The sequence below is a fragment of the Silene latifolia genome, chromosome X (genome assembly GCF_048544455.1).
Source record: "Silene latifolia isolate original U9 population chromosome X, ASM4854445v1, whole genome shotgun sequence".
In the NCBI taxonomy this organism is placed as follows: Eukaryota; Viridiplantae; Streptophyta; class Magnoliopsida; order Caryophyllales; family Caryophyllaceae; genus Silene; species Silene latifolia.
The window spans coordinates 303,620,372-303,624,516 of record NC_133537.1 but is presented as its reverse complement, the minus strand read 5'-3'; the positions used below and the strand labels follow the sequence as shown (position 1 = coordinate 303,624,516).

The 4,145-nt window shown below is 39.0% G+C and overlaps 1 non-coding gene across 1 annotated transcript; it reads right to left on the bottom strand.

Annotated features, from left to right (window-relative positions):
* Nucleotides 1-4,038: 4,038 nt before the first annotated feature.
* Nucleotides 4,039-4,145, bottom strand: LOC141624369 (small nucleolar RNA R71). Its single transcript, XR_012534176.1, has one exon. It is a non-coding gene; the product is annotated as a small nucleolar RNA R71 (small nucleolar RNA).

Here is a 4,145-nt window from a genome sequence, read left to right as displayed (position 1 = left end):
TGTTGTGATGCGGGTATTTTCGCGCTGCGGTGCGACTGTTGGTGGCGGTGTTGCGATGCCGTCAGTGGTTGTGGTGGAGTAGGCGGGATGATTACGATTCGAGTTTCGAAAGTACATACCAGTTATATATAGATTGTTGTTTTGTTTGCTGCTGTTTCCTGTGAGTTTCAGTTTGGACAGATAGACGGTTGTTTTGTTTATTGATGTTTCTTAGCAGTTTTAGTTTGGGAGTAAGGGTAGAGCATGATATGGAAGAGAGTTGTGTATGCTTTCGTTTTTGTCATGGTATAGTGATATCCTGTTGATGGGACACAGTTGTGAGAGGTTGTTGGAGTACTTGTGATGTTATTTTAGAGGAAGCATTGGTTGACTTAGTAATGGCAAGTGATTCGTGGAACATGTGTTGCCTGAGATCCGAAAGTCATAGTGGTCCATAATCTTTTGTTGAGACAGTGAGTATAGGGTGTTGGACATTAGTATCATGGTAAGTTGTGGATGAGTTTGTGGTAATAAAAGGGAGAACTTGAGGACCTAGTGTGAGTGTGTGTAATAATTGTGGATCCTGAGTTCTGAGTATGGAGATAGGTGCATGTATAAAGGACTATGTCATTTTGGCGGTAATGAGGAACAGTTGAAGTTTTGGTTAAGCTAAAGATTTTGGGGTATAGGTTAGGTGGTGTGCCGAGTGAATTGAGGTATGAGAACTGTTTATGTAAGAGAGCCTTGGATATATGAATAGTGAGTGTTTCGATTATAGGTGGTTATCTTTGACATGTGATGGTGATGAGGATAATGAGAAGATATAGCTAAGGATTTAGTATTAGTGAGTTACGAGGACATAACATTTTTCTTAAGAGGAGTAGGATGCGATAAAAGAGAGTTTCATGGTTGTGCATGTTGTAGTATATTTGGAAGTAGAGTGTTGGTGTAGCATAAAGGATGATTTTTGTTGTGGTTGATTTTGTTAATGGTCAAGACCTTGCTTGTAGTAGTATGATGTTTAGGATTGTGAGAATACTTCGAGAGTGTTGACAGTGGGATGATGATATTTATGAGTGTGAGTAAACTTCAAGGACGAAGTTCCTTTTAAGGGTGGTAGAATGTAACATTCCGTTTGATGTTTATGAGTGTCTTGATATTGGAGTTTCTAGTGGATAATATGTTAGTGAAATGGAGCTAGCAGCGTTTGTGGATGATAGTTGGTAATATATGAAGTTAGTGTCGAGAGAGGCTATGATGTAATTGATACGATATCGTGAGCCATGTTGTGGAGGTAGGAATAGTTGGTGGAGTTGGTGTTAAGAGTTCATGTGTTATAGGTTGGGGTTTTGTTTTGAGTTCGTAGTTGCGTTGTTGTGTCTTAATCGAGTTAGTATGTTTGTTTTTATGTATGGGTTAAACTTTGGGGACGAAGTTCCTTTTAAGGAGGGAAGACTGTAATACTACGGTTTTCTATGTCTTTGGGTAATCTATCGAGTGGGACTTATTCTATCAACTAAGTAGTTTTTGACACAAAATAGTAGTCTGCCTGTAGGACACTTGATGTGACCATAATTAGAGCATATTTAGTCCCCGAATTAGCCTTGTTCCCATGCTTTTTAGTACATATTTGGGTCATTTATTGTCTTTAGTTCTTTGTTTTGCATATTCTTTGAGGTTTTGTGTCCTTGGTAGGAAAGGAGTGCAAACCTTGCATTTTCATGGCAAAATGAGACTAAATTGATTGAATTTAAAGACCAAGCATCAAGGAGAGACAAGATTAGAAGGCCTTTGTATATACTATAGTAGATGGGCAATGATGAGAAAAGATCCTTGCATCCCCGAGGAAATCCTCAAGGATTTTATGAAGAAAAAGGAAGAAAAGAAGAAGGAAAGAAACTGCCTAACAATCCGTGCGTCTTCCCCTGAAGACGCCCGTCCACCACCCACAACCCGTGCGTCTTCCCCAGCTGGACGCCCGGGCAAAACCACCCAAAGACGCCCGTCTTTCCCTTCTGGACGCCCGTCCAGAAGCTGCCAAATCCGCCCGTGGCGTGCTAAAGACGCCCGGATTCCCAGACAGTCCCATTTCGTCTTCTTCAAGCTTCAAGGAAGGATGCACATCTTTTTCTAGAGACCGAAGTCTCCCTAGATACCAGAGTCTCCCTAAAGAGACCGGCGATTCCTCAACAAGGGACTTAATTGTCATTTAAGGTCTTAGTTAACCCTAATTCATGCACCTAATCCCCACTATAATTACCCCATTAGTCTAATTAGAAAAGCATGTTCTTCTTGGCATTCTTTAGAGTTGTTAATATCAATCAAATCTCTCTTTAATTTTGTAATCAAAATTTATTCAAGTTTTAATACAAGTTTTTTTTCCTAAATCTCTCTCTTGTTCATCCTTTATTTTGGGTAATTGAAGATTATTTGGGTTATTATTGGGAGATTGACAGCATCTCAATCAAGCATCAAGTACTTCTTTTATTCTTTGCTTTATTATTGGAATCATTAGTAGGTATAATTCTCTTAATCCCTCTTTAATTATTGTTAATCACTTTCATTTATTCATCATGTTTCACTTTGTTGGTATGATTGACAACCTTGCTAGCATGTTCAACATGATAATGAGTGAGTAGTTTCCTTAGCTAGGGTTAATGGGTAATTAGGGGAAACCAACATGGGTAATGATTCATGCTTAAATTAATATGCTTTCATGGTTTATTTGCTTGCTTGTTGTGATCTTAACTCATGCACATGTTATGTTTGATGAAATGCGAGCCTATGAATCCTTGCATTTTTTACCCATCACCTACCTTTCAATGAGACTTGTAAGACATAAACCAACTCGAGTCTCATTAGACCATGCATGTAGTTGAGTAGGGAAGATTAAGTCGACTTGTAGGTGTTGTACAATCTAATCGATTCGGCTCCGGGACCCAAACTTTCCTAGGATTGTAAGATATAAACAACCTCGATCCCTCACAACAATGATTGCTTGCTCATAATTTGAGAACATGTTTGTATGATCAATTCCCATGATTCCCCTATGACCCCATGACACCCTAGTGCCTTTTATCAATTGTTTACATCCCTTTCAATTCATCTTGCTTGTTTACTTTCATTGCAATTTAGTTTAGGGATCTTCTACATCAAACCTCAATTGTGACACCCTTAGACACCGCTAGTTGCAATATAAATCTCATCTCAATTCCCGTCCCTTGGGATCCGACCTTTACTTGCCTCTTTACTAATTGTAGAGTTGTATGTGAAGTTATAAATTGTGTTTTGGTCTAGGTGCTCCTAACGACAAGTACTGAAAAATTAAACCCACCGACCAAAAATGGCGCCGTTGTCGGGGACGGTGTTAACTTGATTTAGATTTTCTTATATTGTTATTAGTTGTGTCTTTCTTTGCCTTGGGGAAGTAAAACTCCTCAAGGTTCGTTCTAACTATTTTCAAGTTGTTTGATATTTTGCATGTCTAGAAGGTCACAAGGTGACTTTTTTCCCTTTGATCACGAAATTGAAAGAACTTTGACAACCAATAGAAGACTTGCTAGGAGAACTTTGAGAGGTATTGGTGAGGTTGTAGATATTCAACCAAATACTATTGAGTTCATAAAAACTTTTGCAAGAGAAGGTGAGAAGAACCCAACACAAAATCCAACACAAAATCAACCCACGATGCCTAAGTTTTCATCACATTCCGTACCCACCGAGGAGAAGCTACCCAATGGTACTCCCACACCACAATATCTAACCGGAAATTTTATTGCCAAATCTTAATTTATTCAATTAGTCGAAAGAAGCCAATTTGGGGGGATGCCAAGTGAAGACCCTCATTCTCATATGAAGACTTTTTGTGACTATTGTGATGCAATTTCTCAAACCGGTGTAACTCAAGACCAAATTCAATGGGTCTTATTACCTTTTTCTCTAATTGGCACCGCGAAACAATGGTTGAAAGGCCTTGATAAGGCTACTCTCGGAATTGATTCTTGAAAAAAGTTGCCTCTAGCTTTCTACAAAAAGTTCTATCCACCGGAAAAGACTAACATGCTAGGAGCTCAAATTACGGGTTTTAAGCAAAGGGATGAAGAATATTTGTATGAAGCTTGGGAGCGATTCAAGGGAATTTGTCGCTCATGTCCTCATCATGGACT